We start from the raw sequence: 20,203 nt of genomic DNA, 5'->3' as shown, positions 1-20,203 counted from the left end.
AGAGGAAACTGAAACCCAGATTTATGGGAAGGGGTCATATTTCTACAAGTCCCTATAAAATTCAGAAATCAAAGATCCAAAATTCAGGGTGCCTGACTCAGGGCATGTAGAATCTAATAACTGCTCTGCCATTCCCAATGCACTGAACTTTGGGACTTCAAAACACCCCACCCATCTGCATGTCATCTAATCCCCCTGAGTCTTGTTTGAATGCAGTATTCTCATGCTAGCAGACCAAAAAAAATGGAAGAACTGAGGCAGACACTGATCAGCAGTGTCCGTGGGGTTGCGGATGCAATGAACAAATTCACACGGATTGCAGAAGCCCTGTGGAGAAAAGGGACAGCATGGCCACTTTGAGTGAGAGAGCAACCCAACCCTTCTCTGGACAGGCTTTTATTGCTTCTAGTAGCATTACATCACAAAAAGTTCTCATTCATTATGATCAGGTTTACTTTAAGTGCTTACTTCTTACAGATAACAAAGAAAAGTATGTTGCAAATGCAAGGGAATGATAAAAGTGACTGATCTGATTATGTCTGTCCTTGGGATGGCTTAGAACATACTTTAGGGAGTTGCTTCAAGATATGCATTAAACATCTGCTGTCTTAACTCAGGGTGAGGGAGTTTTAGCAAAATCAAGCCTCAAAGCAGCCTAGATATAATGCAGGCCTGGTTCCCCATGAGAAAGCCAGTGTGGGCCTGGCTCACCTGTGCCACCTTACACCTCACGGTTTTCTGAACCAGGGCTGAGCTACATTAGCAATTGGCACACAGACTGGTTCCCTATAGAGAACTGTACAAACTAAAAGCTTATTGTATTTTCTAATGCCTAATCTTCTAAATATGATGCAGAATGTTAACAGTGCAGCTCAAAATTGTAGGTGTCCATCATTATTTGGCACATAGCCTTTCAGGTGAAAAAGATCAGAACATATTATTCCAATGTGAAAAACAACTGTTCTGTAAAGAAAAAAGGCACAAAAGGAGTGAAATGCCAACATGCATCTCTCATTTCAGTGTCCTTTTGTTAAAGAAAACTGACAAAATTCAGAGCAGATTTGGCAGAACATATGATGAGACATAGTTTACAAAAGATACAGAAATGGAAAATACACATCTAAGAATAACTCTCTGTAAATCCTTAGAGAAATGCAATGAAACATAGTAAGATAGCACAACACATATTTTAAAAAGTTTAAATAAGAATGATTGAGCAAACCAAACATTGTCTAGGACATGGAGGAATCCAATGTCTCATACACTGCTGAAAGAATGAAAAACAGCATAAGCAGTATAGATCACAACTTGCTAATCTCTTTAATTTAAACATTCATTTAGCTAATGACTCAGACTATGCACTCAGGTATTGTAATGGTAAATAAAACATATACCCATATTAGAAATTATTCACAAATGTTTCTACAAGCTTTATTTCCAAAAGCCATAAATTAGATATAACCCAAAGCCCATGAAGAAGTTACTGGATAAACAAATGTTAGTATATATTTAAAGATATGAACACTTCTCAGCAAAAAAAGTTTCAGTTCCTATTGTATCATAAATGAATGTCCAAGTATTTATGCAACAAAAATGAAAGCACAATAAATAATTTTATTCCCATTATATTAACTCTAGGAAATCAAAGTTACCTATTAAAGTGAAAAGTAAATCAAAGGCTCCTTAGAGAGCTGTGAAGGGAAGGGAAATAGAAATTATAGACATGACAGATATAAAGACATAGTGTCAGATATGGTCAGTGATATACCTGTGGTGTTTGTTTTACATTCATGCATAGGTAGACTCATCAAATGCTATATGTAAAATATACTCTTTACTAATCAAAACTTTTTTAAAAAAATGCTTCAACATAAAATATCTATATGCCCAACATTTTTTAGAAATAGCCTTGGAAACTATATTTAATCCACAATGCATGCACTACAGGGGTAGTATTTCTCAGTGACAATACCAAACAAACTAGTGGTCGAGGTAGATTTGGTGGCTGCTGCAGTGGTGGTGGTGACCATGCAGCAGTGGGGATGCTATAATGGATTTGGTAATGATGGAAACAAGTCTGGAAGTGGTGGTAGATACAATGATTTTAGCAATTACAACAACCAATTTTTGAATTTTGGACTAATGAAAGGAGAAAACTTTGAAGGCAGAAGATCTTGCCCCTATGGTGATTGAGGCCAACACTTGGCCAATCCAGGAACCCAAGGCAGCTCTGGTGGTTACAGTAGCAGCACCACCACCAACAATGGCCTTGGCAGAGGTTGTAAGTACTGCCCAGAAGCAAAGCTTTTAGCAGGAGAGGAGAGCCAGAGAAACTACGGATTACAACAAGTTTGTGGACTCAGACACCAGGTTGCTACAAACAAGACATTTTTTAAAAGGTTTTAAATGTTTTCTTTCTTTAAAAAAAGTTTATTTATCTCTTTATTTTTAGACAGAGGGGAAGGGGAGAGAGGAAGAGAAACATCAATGTGTGGTTGTCTCACACGTGTACTCTATTGGGGACCTGGCACTCAACACAGGCATGTGACCTGACTGGGAATTGAACTGGCGACCCTTTAGTTCACAGGCTGGTGCTCAGTTCACTAAGCCACACCTGCTAGGGCCAAATAAGACATATTTTAGATAGAAGTCATGTGAATGGGCAAAAAACTTGAGTGTGTTTGTAATTTTACAACAGGTTACTTTAGTTCCTCTTTGTGTAAAGTGTAAAGCATTACATCAAAGTGTTTTAATGTCATTGTTTTTTCACCAATGCCATTGAATCCTAAAAGAAATGATCTGATTGTGACACTGAATAAATGTGTTGTTAAAAGTTTATTTATTTACTTAATAATTTGTGGAGAGAGGGGAAAGGGAGGGAGGAAATGAGGTAGAGGGCCCCGGCCAGTGTGAATAAGTGAAAGGAACATGATTCAGTAACCAAAAGGATGAGTTCACAACCCAGGCAGGTGCACCAAATGGGATTCGAACCAATGACCCCTTGGTTCTCAGGCCACCACTCAGTCCACTGAGCCACACCAGCCAGGGCCCAAATTTTCTCTTAACAACTCAGTCATTGTGAATTTTATGATGACCTCAAATAACATGGCTGCTGGTTAAATATTCTGCATATGCACAGCACTCAAATGGCATTGCTGCAGTATAAACTGTGTCAGAATAATGGAAATTACTGATGCAGGAAATACACTACCCTCATTCACTGCACACATATGGCCTTTCCCAGTGAGAACTCTCTGATGACAGTGGAGGTGACTGATACAAATAAAAGATTCTCCACATTGACTGCATTTAGAAGGCCTTTACCCAGTGTAAACACCTCAGTGATGACAAAAGGTGGAGCTGCTAATGAAAGTATTCAAGCATAAACTGTAGTCATAAGGTTATTATCCAAGGTGAACTCTCTAATGACAATGAAGAGTAAAGCTCCTGGCAAATGATTTCCCACATTTCTTGCACTCATAAGGTCTTTCTCCAGTGTGAACTCCCTGATGCTCCAAAAGTGAGGACTTCCAAGGCAAAAAAATTCCACACTCGTAGTATTCAAAAGGCCTTTCTCCAGTATGAACTCCCTGATGTTTGTGGAGAGCAAAACTAGTCATACAAGATTTGCCACATTTGCTGCACTCATAAAGGCCTTTTGCCAGTGTGAAATCTCTGATTCTTAAAAAGGTAGGATCTCCAAGGAAAACATTTCCCAAATTCACTGCATTCATAAGTCCTTTCTTCAGTGTGAAGTCTCTGATGAACACAGAGAGCATAAGTATGAGGAAAAGAATTCTCACATTCACTGCACACACAAGGTCTTTTCCAGTGTGAATTTTCTGATGATTCAGAAACCCAGAGCTCCAAGTAAATAATTTTCCACAATCAGTGAACACATAAGGCTTTTCTCCAGTATGAAGTTGCTGATGACTAAGAAGAATATACCGGGAGGAGTAAGATTTCCTGCATTCACTGCGCTCATAAGGCCTTTCTCCAGTGTGAACTCTCTGATGGACACAGAGGGCAGAAATTCTGGAAAAAGACTTCTCACATTCAAAACACTGGCTTCCTGTAAGGAACTCTGGTCCTCAACAAGTGTGTACTCACAGCCCATGGCTTTCTTACATTAGCTTCAGCTGTAATGATATTTTATACTGTGAAGAGTTATTCCAAACTGAGAGATTTTGTTTGCCCTGTGCATGGTGTCAGTATCCTGTTGCTCAAGATGTCCTGAGGTCATGGTGAAGTCTTTTCCAACCTGACTGGACGTATGAGGCTTCCATGACATATGGGAATTGCAGCTCTCTCCAAGTGAGACACTGTCCACACTGTTTAGGAGGTAATTCTGTGTTGCGTCCTGTTTCTGATTCTGGTTCCTCCAGGCACTGAAATAAAATGTTTTTTCATATGCACCACACCTCAGCAGTGTTATGCTGTGTTGTCTTCCCTCCTGATCAACTAAGAGGAAAATGTCTCTTAAGCCTGGCCCACATCTCTCACAGGGGTGGCCCTTCTGGGAAGACAAAGCTGCCTTGGGATACTTTTCCTGTGACACTTGCTCAGAGAGTTTCTGTTCAGTGGGTGCCTCCACATCCTCTGCTCCACAGCAGCAACCTGAACAAAAGCAAACACTAGTGAAGTACACAGTGAACTGGGGCGGGGATATTCTCATCACAAATTTGTGTCTGTCATATGTAAGGATGATTCCCTGTGACAATTGACAAGACAAGTGGGACAGAGTTTAAGAGAGAGTAGTAGTGCATTATCAGGCATTACGAGAGAAATAATGGTCCCCTCATTAAAGGAAGTAAATTATAGTAGGTCGTGGAACAAGGAGAGACAGGGTCTAAAAGTTGTTCTTCCGCTGATGGCAGCCTGCAAAATCTCTCTTGCTGGTGGTGTCAAGATGTGTACAGGAACGTGAATGTTCCGAAAACCATGATAATCAACCACAGCGAACAGATACTACACAAGGTTCCAATAGAAAAATTTTCAACTTCAAGGCACAATGATCACTAAGTAAAGTTGGAGAGCACACAAAAACACACCTCACAGAGATGGCTGTAGTGTACAAGTTGCAGAGGTACATATTAGCCCTGGCTAGCAGTCAGAGTAGAAAGGATAACTGAGAAATAACAAATAGACAAAGTACCAACACTTGGAAAGGACACGTAGATTATGGTGTGGCCACTGGCAATGGTGACAAAATGCAGTTGAACAGAACACGTTTCTCATCATGCTTTAACAAGGTGGAGGCACCAACGCCCCCCTAACCCCAAGTGCCATGCACCAACACCAGAGCTCCTCTCAGCCTGTCATGGTGCATGGATGGACTCATGTCCCTCTTGTGCTACACAAAGGACTCTTCCCATTCCCTCCTAGTTGAGCAGTTACATGGAATAGTGATGACAGAACTCCAAAGAAAAAACAGAAGACATGCATCACCATCATTATCGTAGAACAACTCAGTACAAAAACACCAAAGGAAAAAGATCTATGGGAGGAGCATCAGCAGGATGGCAGAATAAAAAATACAAATATTCTCTACATTCAAGAGTAATTATATAATTATCTGTGATAAAAGCAGTCCTAAGGAAAAGGGGAAGTAATTAGGGGATCAATTTTTCCAAAGAGGTATAGTGGAAACTATTATCTCTTTCTACTTTAGTATACTTCCACTAAAGTATAAAGTATCTTGTTCTGCCCTGGGTGGTGTAGCTCAGTGGATTGAGCACTGGCCTGTGAACCAAAGCATTGTTGTTTTGATTCACACTCAGAGCACATGCCTTGGTTGCTGGCCAGGCCTCTTGCGGGCAAGCAAGAAGCAATCACACATTGATGTTTGTCTCCCTCTAGCTCTCCCTTCCCCTCTGTCTAAAAATAAATAAATAAAATCTTAAAAAAAAAGAAGTACTTAAAAAATAAGTAACTAAAGTATCTTATTCTATAAAACACAAAATGGCACAGAAAAAATTGCAAGAGACTGGCTTAGCAAAGGTGCCTAGATTCCTAAGAGAAAGGTGAGAGCTTCCTCTCCAAGCCACTAAGCTTGTCCTACAGTGGACTCTAGTGGCCTGTTCTGTGAACAACCATGGCAACCTCTATCCCTGAGAATATCAGAAATCTTGATAATATCTCCCAACCACACACAGATTTTATCTCAAAGGAACCTGTAGTTCATCAGAAAGGATATCAAAAGGAAGACCTTTGGCCACAACATCTCTTAGGAAGGAATAACGTCCTCTACTTGCAGTAATCTTTGCCACCAAGAATCCAACAGAGACCACTAGATATTTGGAAAATTGCTCCCCTGGCCATGGAGGACCCCTATAAACTTCATTACTCTAACTTTAGCTCATGAGGCAGCAAGCAGAATGGGAAGTGACTTCTCTTCACGAAAAACACAACACATCACCTACTAAGAACACTCAAATCCACGTGCAGATGAAACTTCATCTAGCCCTGGCTTGGGTGTTTCGCTGGGTTGACTACTGGCCTACTATCACAGTGTTCACCTCAAAGTTTCCAGGTCCCTGCACACACCTGCATTTCAGGCCAGGACCCCAGGCAGGGGCATGACAGAGGCAAACAATAGATGTTGCTCTGGCACATTAATGTTTCTCTCGCTTTCTTTCTTCTTCCTTTGCCCTCTTGGTAAATAATAGATAAATCTTTAAATAAAGAGTTATTCTCAGCCCTGGCTGGCGTAGCTCAGTGGATTGAGTGTGGGCTGGGAACCAAAGTGTCCCAGGTTCGATTCCCAGCCAGGGTATATTCCTGCGTTGCAGGCCATAACCCCCAGCAACTGCACATTGATGTTTCTCTCTCTCTCTCTCTCTCTCTCTCTCTCTCTCTCTCCCTCCGTCCCTCCCTTCCCTCTCTAAAAATAAATAAATACAAATTAAAAAAAAAGAGTTATTCTCACTTCCGGCCAAGATGGAGACCTGGGTGGACGCACCATACCTCCACCCACAGCCAAGATTGGAACAACAACAATTGAGAGGCAGAATAACATCCAGAACTGACAGAAAATTTATCTGAATAGAACTCGGACAGCCAAGAAGTTGAAATAGACCCGTTCATCCAGACCAGTAGGAGGGGCAGAGATGAGCAGCCAGGTGAGGGTCGCAGTGAGGAGAGCAGAGAGAGTTGGGCGCATAAGGCATCCAGGGGCACGTAAGGCATTTGGGGCACACAAGATCCCAGTGGGTGGACCCTAAGTACACAAGCAGCAGCTGGCAGACCCAGTGAGATGGCAATTGTGGAGCAGGGCAGAGCGCACAACCCAGGATCCCAGAGAAGGGACTGAGGTCCCACAGAGAACAGAGCAACGGCCATTCTTCCCTCTCGACCGCACCCCCACATACAACATCTCAATCTAGCAACTGGGGTGCCCACCCCTGGTGAACACCTAAGGCTCTGCCCCTCACCGTAACAGGAGTGACCAGACAAAAAAAAAAAAAAAAAGATAGAGAGAAAGAGACACGTCTCAAACAGAAGAACAGATCAATGCCCCAGAACTCATCCTTTTAAGCGACCGAGAGATAGCCAACCTATCAGATGCACAGTTCCAAACACTGATGATCAGGAAGCTCAAAGAAATGGTTGATTTTGGTCGCAAATTAGGTGAACAAATGCAGGTTATGATAAGAGAAATGAAGGAAAATGTACAGGGAACCAATACTGGTGGGAAGGAAACTGGGACTCAAAACAATAGAGTGGACCAGAAGGAAGAAAGAAATAACCAAACAGGAAAGAATGCAGAAATAAGAATTCAGAAAAAAAACTGAGAAGAGGCTTAGGAACCTCCAGGACATCTTGAAACATTCCAACATCTGAATTATAGGGGTACCAGAAGGGGAAGAGGAAGAGCAACAGATTGAAAACGTATTTGAATAAATAATGAAGGAGAACTTCCCCAATCTGGCAAAGGAAATAGACGTCCAGGAAGTCCAGGAAGCTCAGAGAATCCCAAAGAAGTTGGACTCAAGAAGAAACACACCAAGGCATATCATAATTACATTAGCCAAGGTAAAAATGAAGGAGAAAATCCTAGAAGCAGCAAGAGAAAAGGAGAGAACTACCTACAAAGGGGTTCCCACCAGCCTGTGAGCTGATTCCTCAAAAGAGACCTTGCAGGCAACAAGGGCCTGGAAAGAAGTATTCCAAGTCATGAAAGGCAAGGACCTACATCCCAGATTGCTCTATCCAACAAAGCTTTCATTTAGAATGGAAGAGCAGATAAAGTGCTTCCCAGATAAGGTCGAGTTAAAGGAGTTAATCATCACCAAGTCATTATTTTATCAAATTTTAAAGGGACTTACCTAAGAAAAGAAGATAAAAAAAAACATGTACAGTAAAATGACAGCAAACTCACAGTCATTAACAACTACACCTAAAACAAAACCAAAAGAAACTAAGCAAACAACTACAACAGGAACAGAACCATAGAAATGGAGATCACCTGGAGGGTTAGCAACAGGGGAGTTGGAGAAAAGGGGAAAAAGGTACAGAGAATAAGTAGCATAGATTGTAGGTTGAAAATAGATGGGGGAGGGTAAGAATAGTATGAGAAATGTAGAAGCTAAAGAACTTATAAGTATGACACATGGACATGAATAAGGGGGGATGTGGGTGGGAGAGGGTGTACAGAGTGGAGGGGAGTGAAGAGGGGAAATGGGACAACTGTAATAGTATAATCAATAAAATATATTAAAAATATAAAAAGACAGAAAAGAACAAAGAAAAAAAAAGTTATTCTTCTGGTAACTGTCTCATAAAATGCTCAGAACTCACCGCTAAGACCAAAAGAAATGTTAAAAAAAAAACCCAAAAGGAACATCATAATTTTGTGTTGCATTCCCACAAATGCAGATATACATATTGCCCAGACAAAATTCAAATAATCATGCTTAAAAACCTCAGCAAGGACCAAGCAAGTACACATGGAACTCAACACAAACACACCAATACACTCACACAATATGGTGATTACAGTCAGAAATCATAACAATTTAAAAGTGAAAATCTAGAGTTGAGAATATGATGAAGAGAATAGAGTTGAGAATAAGGTGAAAACTGCAAAGAGAGTTCCAAAGTAGGCATGCTCAAGATGTGAAAGGGATATGTCATCTCAGAGAAAACTTATATGAAGTTTGACTACCTTTCCCATTTTTAAGATTTATTTCATTTTTAAAGATGGGAAGGGAAAAACAGAGGGACACAAACATGAACATGTGCTTGCCTCTTGTACACTCCCTATTGGGGACCTGCCATGAAACCCAGGCATCTGCCCTAGACTGTGGGGCAGCTTTGCCCACAAAGCCCCCCATCCACCATGGATGAGAATAAATCTACCAAGACATGATCTGCTTGGGGAGGAAAGGTGGCCGATCTCTCAAAGGAGAAGGACCAGGAGCCTGTTCCTCAATGGGCTTTTACTGGGTTCGTTTACACAGGAATTCAGGTAAAGCTCATTACTCATTGCCAGGAAGTAAGGATCAAACAATAGATAACAAAGAACTCTGAGGGCCTATTTTGAGTCAGGGTCAGATAGCTAAAGAGCTGAAAAACTTTGAGGAACAAACTTACTTCTTGTTTGGACCCTTATCATTTAATTGAGAGCATTCTAAAAAAAGAAGGTTTCACAGGACTTTACATATTCTTTCTTAGGCCTGATCACCCAGGGAACCCACCCTTTCCAGCACAGGGCTGCACCACCCTCTGTCATTGTTTCAGGCTTAGGTGGAGCAAGGGAAGTAAGGCAGCCAAGAGATTAGGAGATTTTCTTGCAGACAATGAGGACTCAGGCTATGCCAAAAGCCGAGGGGTGAGGGTCCATCACCCCCTTTTTGCTGTAGCCCCCCAAAGTCCTTCCTTGGGGGGCTTCCCATGTGATCGTGCCTGTCTTAGATTGTTCCCTGCCTTGGGGAATCTTACCCTGTCACTGGCTAACTGACCAAGCATCGGAGACCAGGCAGAGTGAAGTAAAAGGAGCAGAAGTGGCACTCCTACCAGGGAGATAAGCTTTTGTCTCCTTGGTGGCTTAAGGTCTGAGGTCACTCCCTCAGCCTTAGCCTTGGTGGGAGTTACAGCTTCTGAAACCAGGCAGGGTGGTTCCCAACACTAGACTGGGTATCGAACCAATGACACTTTTGTTCATAAGGCAGAATTCAATCCAGTGAGCCACACCAGCCACAGCTGACTACACTTTAGAGAAAACAGAAGTAATAAATACATGCAAAATATTTGATTTAGCTTGGCCAGGTGGATTAGATGGTTGGGTAGTTTTCCAGAGCTGCACCAAAAGCTTGCCAGTTCTATCCCTACATGGGGACACAAAAGAGGCAACTGACTGATGCTTCGTTACAGGGTGCAGCCAAGAGGGGGGCCCCAAAATGGGCATTTGAAATGGGGTCCAGAACTTAAGGTGTCCAGGAGATTTTAAGATGTCTCCATCCCCCCACCCAGGGTGTGGGTTGGGGGAAGGGACAAGGCCATTGGAGCAAGGCCATTGGAGCAAGGCCATTGAGATCTGTTTTGCATAGCAACAGCCTTGCAGCTACCCTCTGGCATGGTCATTTAACATATCTATAGCCTTTGGCTGGTCGTTTAGATATGTTAAATAGCTGTGATCATCTCTGAGCCAGGGGAATGGAAGTAACTTCCCCACCAAGACGTGACTGGGGAGAGATCCCCCAAGCTACAGCGCCTGCGTGGGAGCTCGGAGAAGATTGGCTCCAGGACATGGGCCACAGCTGCCCAGACTCTAGATGGCAGCCCAGTAAAGCTGGAAGGATATGAATTCTGGCAAGTGAAGCCGAGCGTGGGAGGACTCGGAAATGAGGCTGCAGAGGAAGATTGGCCACAGGGATTTAAAACCCAGACTTGGCAGCCATTAAAAAAGAAAACCGTGCTGCTTGAGGAGGGAGAACTATGCGTCTTTAGCAGAGTGGAGACTCCCGCATCCTAGAGAGAACCATGCGGCTTTAGCAGAATAGGGAGGACCTCAGCCATTGAGGGAGAACCGTGCTGCTTTAGGAGAGAGAACCACGCGGCCTTGACAGAGTGGAGACTCCCATGGCCTTGAGAGGAAGAACCACGAGGCCTGGACAGAGCGGGGACCCCCACAGCTTTAGAAGGGGAACCACCACCTGGTTTTAGCAGAGATCCCGGTGACTCAGCGGAGGGTGCCAGGAACCCAGGGAGGTCTCCCAGTCGAGATGGAGGACTAACTAAGAACCAGAGGACTGCCTGAGCCATGGACTTCTATTTCTTTCCTGAGATACGGTACTCTGGACTGGGCAAAGGGGGAAGGAAGGAAGGACTGCGTGTTTGTGGGTGTTTTGAGGGACTTTAGGATTTTTGATAAAGACATTAGGTCACTACTTTAAGTTAGTATAGCATTAAATAAACATTTCCTTTCCTTTTCATGAATCTCTGGCATTGAGAGATGTCTTTCCTCTGGCGGCGGACATAACGGACCCGGGGCCTTCTTTCAATAATAGTATATCGTCCCAAGCCCCCCCTTGTCTGTTCTGTAACACTTCTCTCTCACACTGGTGTTTCTCTCTCTCTATGTATCTCCCTCTCTATGCCTTCCTTTCTAACACTCAATAAAGATATCCTCGGATGCAAATTAAAAATAAGTAATTTCATGAAGATGCTATCAACAGGATTACAAAAACTAATTTTCTGTCAATCAATGTGAAATCCATTAGGTTTCTGGCAACACTACTGACCTCAAATCCTTCCTTTCTATGGGGTTTCAGAACAGCAGGTACTGGGGCAGCTGGGAGGGAAGGGGCCAGTGCCAAAACACCACCCTGCCAACCCCAAGATCTACCCAAAAATCTGGAAAAGCAAATTGTGCACCTACAGTCAACATGTGAGGACAGAGCAACCCCTAGACAATGAAGGGTGAAGGCCATATAAAGCCTAGTGTAGATCAATGGTGAGTGTAAAATCATTATTTCTTTAAAGAGAGAGTTAACTTATTAAAGTTTGTGGCAGTGAGGGACAAAGAAGGACCACTGGAGACAGGATCAGAGGTGAACCCAAGGCAAACTGCTGCTGTCCATGGCTCCTGAGAGCTAGTCTGGTCAGGACCCTTAGAGGTCGTAACAGAACCAAACTCAACCCTGAAGAAAGGTAGGCACAGGCATGCCAAAGTCGAGCACAAAGGGGCAGTCAGTGTCTTACCCAGCGAGGATACTTGAGCAAAGTTCTCTAGCATTGTAACAGGGTGCAGCCAAGAGGGGGGCCCCAAATAGGGATTTGGAATGGGGTCCAGAAATCAAGGTGTCCAGGAAATATTAGGTTGTCCTCACCCACCCCCCCACAGGTGTGGGTTGGGGGAAGGGACACATGGAGCAGGGCCATTGAGAGCTGTTTTGCATAGCAACAACTTTGCAGCTAACCTCTGGCGTGGTCATTAATATATCTATCACCTTTAAGTTGTTGCATAGATATGTTAAATAGCTGTGGCCATGCTGTGAGCCAGGGGGATGGAAGTAACTTCTCCACTAAAATGAAACTTGGGGGCAGGTCCCCAAGTTAAAACACCTGCGTGGGAACTTGTAGATGACCGGCTCCATGACATGGGGCCACGCCTGCCCAGACTCGTAATGGCATCCCAGTAAAGCTGGAAGGATATAAGAGTGCTGGCAAGTGTAGTCAATTGAGGGAGGTGTCGAAAATAGGGATGCAGAGGAAGATTGGCTCGGGGATTTAAACCGAGATGCTGTAGCCATTGAAGAGGGAGAACCATGGGGCTTTGCCAGAGTGGAGACCTGGCAGCCATTGTGCAGAGAAAACCACTGGGTCTTTAGCAGAGTGGGGACTCCCTCGGCCCTGTGAGAGAGAATCACCATGGGGCTTTAGCAAAGAATCACCACTCGGCTTGGGCAGAGTGGCAACCACCCCTCCTCATAGCCATTGCAGGGAAGAACCATGCAGCTTTGCCAGAGCAGGGACCCCCGCAGCTTTAGAAGAGGGAACCACCACCCAGCTTTAGCAGAGATCCCAGCGACACAGCTGATGGTGCCAGGAACTGAGGGAGGCCTACCAGCCAAGACGGATTACTGGAAAGAACAGGGGGCTGCCTGAGCCTTGGCCTTCTATTTCTTTTCTTGGGATACAGTACCCCAGACTGGGCAAAGAGGGGAAAGAAGGACTGTGTGTGTTTGTGGGTGTTTTAAAGGACTTTTGGATTTTGATGAAGACATCAGGTCACTACTTTAAGAGTGTATAACATTAAATAAACATTTCCTTTCCTTTTCACGAATCTCTGGCATTGAGAGATGTCTTTCCTATAAGGTGGAGGACATAACAAACCTGGGGGGTTCCTTTCAGTAATAGTATATTGTCCTAGCCCCCCCCGCCATGTGTTCTGTAACAGCATCACATCCAGGTACAGGCATCTCTGAGCCTCACCAAGGAGGTACCATTCTCTCCTGGACAGATGCACAGTCACATCCTCAAAGGTTACAACAACTTGTCAGAATTAATACAAATAAATCAAGAATAATCTGTTTGACATCAGCCCCACGCATTGCCCTCCCAGATAAATCTTATGCACCCCCCAAACCACCCAGGATGCCCAGAACAGAGAAGAAAACAGCCCTGCTGCCCACTGTCGCATCAATCACTCACATCACCCTCAGCAATGATGGGTGGTGCAGCAGGTAAGTACGCACATATTCTCAGGCCAAACTTTCATGACTCCATCCTTCCTGTCCAGCAATTCTAGGGTCTCGAAGACCATGCCTCTACAGCAGAGTCAAACATGGGCTTATGTTTCACCCTTCAATCTCCCACACCAAGGACCCAAGACCATGAGTTTACAGTTCCTCTAGCTGGGCACAGTGTGATGTCTTCCTCCTTCACAGCTTCACACCCCAGGTTTAATTCCTCAGCTCTGCCACCTCCTGCTGCACACCACAGGCATCACTCTAGAAGCACCAGTGAACTTAGCATATGGCTTGCAGATAGTGCTCAGGTATTTCAGAGTGATCGGGTACAACTGAGGCAGGGCAGAAAGAATTTAGGAGAAAATCCTGACAAGTGGAAGGAAGATGTAGGAGTCTGTAACAGGGTGTAGCCAAGAGGGGGGCCCCAAACAAGGATTTGGAATGGGGTCCAGGACTCAGGGTGTCCAGGAAATATTAGAAAGACATATAAGATATCCTCAACACTTTCCCCCTTCAGGTGTGAGTTGGGGTAAGGGACAAATGGAGCAGGGCCACTGAGATTTGTTTTGCATAGCAACAGCTTTGCAGCTAACCTCTGGGGTGGTCATTTAACATATCTATCACCTTTAACTGGTTGCATAGACATGTTAAATAGCTGTGGCCATGCTCTGAGCCAGGGGGATGGAAGTAACTTCCCCCCAAGACTAAGTGGGAGGCAACTTCCCCCTAGTTACAGCGCCTGTGTGAGAGCTTGTAGATGACTGGCTCCATGACATGGGGCTATGCCTACCCAGACTCGTGATGGCAGCCCAGTAAAGCTGGAAGGATATGAGAGTGCTGGCAAGTGTAGCCAATTGTGGGAGGAGTTGGAAATGGGGCTGCAGAGGAAGATTGGCGCGGGGATTTAAACTGAGATGCTGCAGCCATTAAAGAGAGAGAGCCACATGGCTTTGCCAGAGTGGGGACCCCCTGCAGCTTTAGTAGGGGAATATGTAACCAGAAAAGACACCAGTGTTCAGGCTGCCTGTCACTTCCAAATCCAATAAGCGATGACAGCAATTGAATCTTTTATGGATGTTTTATTCAGATGGCCCATTATCCGAGAAGATGGCGGGTTCATACCCTAACAAACCATCTTCCCTTCTCTTTCCTGGCCAGATCTTTCATAAGGGGGTGGGGGAGGACAAACAAGGTGCTGTGAGGACTTTGAGATTCAGAAGCTGCAACATTCCTGTCCTGGGCAGTTAGCTGATCCCAAGGGAGAGGGTTGGTCATCTGCTCTCCCTGGAACAAAGGTTTGGATGTCCCCAGGTGGTAATCTCCTATCAGTGCCCCAGGAGGTCAGCTGTTTTCCCCAGGAGCCAGGATGGGCCTTATCTGTAGTTTCTGAAACAAAAGCTTTAACATACACATTATTTGCTAGACTCATAACTTTTTATCTTAAGCTAAAATTTTCCAAGTCTTGGGTCCCCTATCAGAACCACCATGCGGCTTTTGCAGAAAATCATCACTCGGCTTTGGCCAGAGTGGTGACCCACCCCTCCCTACACCTTTGCAGAGAGATCCATGCGGTTTTGCCAGAGTGCAGACCCCACAGCTCTGGTAGAAGAGGACAATGCAGCTTTGGGGTGCTCCCTTTGGCTGAGGAGCCTGGGAAGCAGGAGATACTTTACCTGGAAGAAGGGTGAAAGAACTCTTGCCAGTAGGCCATGAGAAGGTGCCACATGGCTTTGGATTAATTGGAGATCCTGCCTGGACCGTGACACAGCTGATGGTACCGGTGAGGCAGGAGACAGCATAGGAAGAACTCTGAGACTGCAATACTGTCACTGGCCAGCATTTAGCACCCTGGTTGCCAGAAAACTCCTTTTACCAATTAGGTAGAATAAATAGTAAACTGAGGCAGGGAGGAGGAAGGAGACAAGTCTCACACACTAACTCAACAGTCCTGTTGGGAACTGCCCTGCCTGGTTTCAGAAGCTGTAACCCCCACCAAGGCTAAGGCTGAGGGAGTGACCTCAGACCTTAAGCCACCAAGGAGACAAAAGCTTATCTCCCTGGTAGGAGTGCCACTTCTGCTCCTTTTACTTCACTCTGCCTGGTCTCCGATGCTTGGTCAGTTAGCCAGTGACAGGTAAGATTCCCCAAGGCAGGGAACAATCTAAGACAGGCACGATCACATGGGAAGCCCCCAAGGAAGGACTTTGGGGGCTACAGCAAAAGGGGGTGATGGACCCTCACCCCTCCGCTTTGGCATAGCCTGAGTCCTCATTGTCTGCAAGAAAATCTCCTAATCTCTTGGCTGCCTTACTTCCCTTGCTCCACCTAAGCCTGAAACAATGACAGAGGGTGGTGCAGCCCTGTGCTGGAAAGGGTGGGTTCCCTGGGTGATCAGGCCTAAGAAAGAATATGTAAAGTCCTGTGAAACCTTCTTTTTTTAGAATGCTCTCAATTAAATGATAAGGGTCCAAACAAGAAGTAAGTTTGTTCCTCAAAGTTTTTCAGCTCTTTAGCTATCTGACCCTGACTCAAAATAGGCCCTCAGAGTTCTTTGTTATCTATTGTTTGATCCTTACTTCCTGGCAATGAGTAATGAGCTTTACCTGAATCCTTATGCAAACGAACCCAATAGAACCCTGCTCCAGCGGGAGAATGAGCCACTCTCCCTTAGGGACACTCTCCATTACAGAGAGTGGCCGTTTCATTCCTATTTCCCCACAGGACCTGGTTGTCTCTGTGTATGTTTTTCTCGTGTTTCGACAAGCCATCCGTAGCATTCCGCAGTCACTGCTGGTCAGTGGCTGAGACAAGTCCTAAGCCTGTTTTGATAATATTGCCAGATGTTTCAATATCACTATACACAGATGTTTCAAGAAACACTATATTAGCAAGAAAGAAGAAAAGTCCTTGAAATTCTATATAACATTTCCGCTATCTGGGAAAGAAAGCCTTGAAGCTGTGCTTTCATCCCAAGGACTGAATGTGAGAGAGGGTCCCTGGTGCCCAAAGAAAGAGCCCATAAAACAACTTTGGTTAATTGCCTACCTCTGGTCACTATCTGTCTTACAAGGGAGTCCCTGATGCTCACAGAAAGAGCCCATAAATAACTTTGGAAATTGCCCCAATTTTAATTAACTGCCTCCTGTCATGTATTTGTTTTACAACAGGATGACCAAATGGAGTCTGGAGCAAGATAAAAATTTGGACTGACAGACCCCCATTTATCCCTAAATTTGGGTAGTCACATTTCCCCAGCAAAGCTGGCGCCACATTTACCCATTAATCAATATGTAACTTCTTCCCTCCTATCCCACCAACTATATAAGTCCTGAGACAAAAGACTCGCTCTCTCTCTCTCAGGGGCTCAGGGGACTCTTGGCTCTCGGGCCACAGGGCCTCTGGCCACCTGGCCTCAGGCTTCCCAGGGGCTTGCCACCCTGGTCTTCAGCCGCTCTTGCTTTTCTCACCCTGCTTTGCCCTGAACCTTTCCATTTCACCCCCTACTCTACCTGGTCCTATTCTTTTCCATGGAAGCGGACCACTAATAAACTGATTACATACTACTAGATTTGCTGATATGTAATTCTTTGCATGCCTCAGCAAGAAGAACCAGGTCCCTCCGGTCAACATTAGGCCTTACTTGGTTGTTCTTAGGTCAGGGATTTTTAGGTGCAAAAACCCAAGAAGGGTAAGTGGTTAGGGTGTCAGAGTCTGATTGGCTAGAGCTGGTTAATGGGAACCATTTCTGCTGACCATTGTTCTTGATACATCTTGTCAGGCTCAAGTTAAAGCTGCACCCTGTTATTCCGGCAGACCCCAGGCCCTAACCTTAGCTGGGCATGTTTGTCCTGGGTAGGGTCAAAAGGCAGTTTCCCCAACAGGCATTTTCCCAGGCTACACTTTCCCACAGTAGTTTTGTGCCTGCTGATTTTCCATTCCTCCTAGGCCTGCCTAGGTTTGTCACTCACCAGACCAGTCTAGACTGGGGCCTGGGCTCCAGAAAGTGAGGGACTCAACAAGCCCACCCTGCAGGGCTCCCTGAGGTGATGGGAGGGACCGGGGCCTTGCTCATCCCCATTCCGCACCTCAGCCCACCTGCCACCATTGGACTCTGTGGGTGGAGCCAGGGCAGACTAGTGAGCAAATAGGTTGTCCCTGGTATGGGGGTCTCTGGGTTGTCTCAAGGGCCAGTCACCCGAGCAGCTTTGCTGGGCCTCACAGCTACTGTGGGGAACACAACTCTCATGGCTGTTCTACTGGATATTCACACCTCACATCCTGACCATCTATCTAATAAGGAATCTGAGAACAGGAAATGCCAGACAATGGAAGGCACAAGTCCCGCCTTACAGTACTACCCAACCGGAAATGCTCTGCAATGTTTTTATTGGCTCCTTGTCCTACTATTCCAACCCTGCCTTCTAGGTAATGGAGATCTTACACTCTAGAGTGGCATCCTGAATTTCACCACCGATTTCCAGGGTAGATTTGCAAATTTACACACCAAGACCTTAAAAATGATAAGTGCGCTGTATTGCCTTCCAGTGAAAATCATTTCTCAGGCAAGGGTCTCAGTTACACCTGCAAGGCCTTTTTTGATTCACAGCATATGACACGTGGCACCTTCTGGCTGGATGTGGTTCAGAAAGGTTGTTAAAGTCCCTAATGCTATCTACCCAGACGCATTGGATTGGCTTTGCTTAGTTAATGTATTAAAACATGCACTAATACTTAAGTGTATCTGTTCCTGATGCAGCCAGAGTCTTACTGTTGCCTGTGCAGCAGTGTGACTGCAGTCCACACTGATTTGATTTGATCCCTCTAATTTAAATTATACGTTTTTTCCCTAACAACAGAGTACAAGTTGAAGACCTCAAAGACATGCAGTCACTGGAGTTCAGCCCACAAATTGCATGTAAAGTTCCAGACCCACACAAAATATAGTAATAAAGCTAATCTCACTGATTTGTTTTTTCCTCAGCGCATGTTCTAGAGTATGAAATGTCCAGTAGCACTACATCAACAATGAAAATGTATATACCATAATTTAAAAATTACTTAAGATCACAAAATGCAAATGATTATCTGGGACTTTGATGATTTGCCTGCAACCTTTTTGCCATCTGAGGGATTTGTATACCTGTTGATAAGAACACATTATCTCTGAATTTCAGTAAAGCACATCTCATTAAAGGAGTGGGGATATGATCCATGGGAGGAATCTGGGAAATTTTACTAGATTAAAAACATGGTTACCCCATCGAAATTATAACATGTAAGTCACAAGAATATAGGACCAATCTTAGAAAGTAAAGAGATACATAATATACACAAAAATGGGAGTCCATTTATTTGTAATTTAATTATCAACAAAGAAAAATTAATTGTAAAAAACTGGCAGAAATAAATTGTGACAAAGTTATTGGCATTTTCCTTAGTGTAAAAACGGTTTTGCACTTATCGTAATGAAAGAGAACTTATGTGTTACATAGTTACGGTTGTATAGGTGAGATGAGGATAACTATGGCAGTGTCAAAAGAATAAGATTAGGAACATATTCATGAATTATATTTTGTGAGACACCAAGACACACTTGTAAATCTGTCAAGAAAAGGTTCTAAAATACAACTAACAATATAATCAGGCAAGTAAAGTGACTTCAAGCTAAATGACAGGGATGATGTTAGGATTCAATGACAACTGTTGGAACTGAGTCTAAAATGAACCAACTCATCTCTGCTTACTGAACCACAGCTATGCCATGGTATTATGCTCTTTAACATGACTGGCATTTATTTTCCTCATATAGACTGAATACTAAAATGTGTACTTATATCTCTTCAATAACTAGAGAAATGTCAGACTTACAACTAAGTGACAGATACAGGGCAAATGTAGAGTGCAAATGAAAATAATGCCCGAAACACACAGGTCACTTACAAGGGCTGCTCACTGCTGCTTGCTCACTCTGTTGAAAATGGAACATCAGGAACACTTACAAGGGCTTACAGATTGAGCACTAACCTAGACATTCTATTGACAGCAGTTAGTCGTAAATAAGGGGCAAGGGGTCCATTTTCAGAGTGTCCACCCATGCCACTTTTGCTTTTAAATGGATTGTATCACTTAGGAAAATGTTATGGAAGCAGACAGCAAATATCACCAAGGATGATCAGTACTCATCCTCTTCTCTGAAAAAGCCCCTGAGACATAACAATGCTAATTGGGTCATGGAGACATAGACCAAAACTAATTTGGCCAATTGGCTGCTGTCTGGAACAATCAGGAGTAAGATTCTCAGTTGTGGCCAAAGTGTCCTGGACAGTGGAGGGAGGGCTTGTGTTCCAAAGGCCTATGCTTACTACCCAGAAATCTCTGGTGCTGACACAGGAAGACTGGAAGGAAGATATGGCTGCTGAACATGGTCAGGGTCACAGGGAAGAGATGGTGAGCAACCTTGTCTCCTGCAACCAGCCCTTACAGAGTACAGGGTCATGTGGGCACCGAGT

Source organism: Phyllostomus hastatus, unplaced genomic scaffold, assembly GCF_019186645.2.
Source record: "Phyllostomus hastatus isolate PE091 unplaced genomic scaffold, TTU_PhHast_1.1 phas_contig_133, whole genome shotgun sequence".
NCBI classification, from domain to species: Eukaryota; Metazoa; Chordata; class Mammalia; order Chiroptera; family Phyllostomidae; genus Phyllostomus; species Phyllostomus hastatus.
This window is presented reverse-complemented; position numbering follows the sequence as displayed.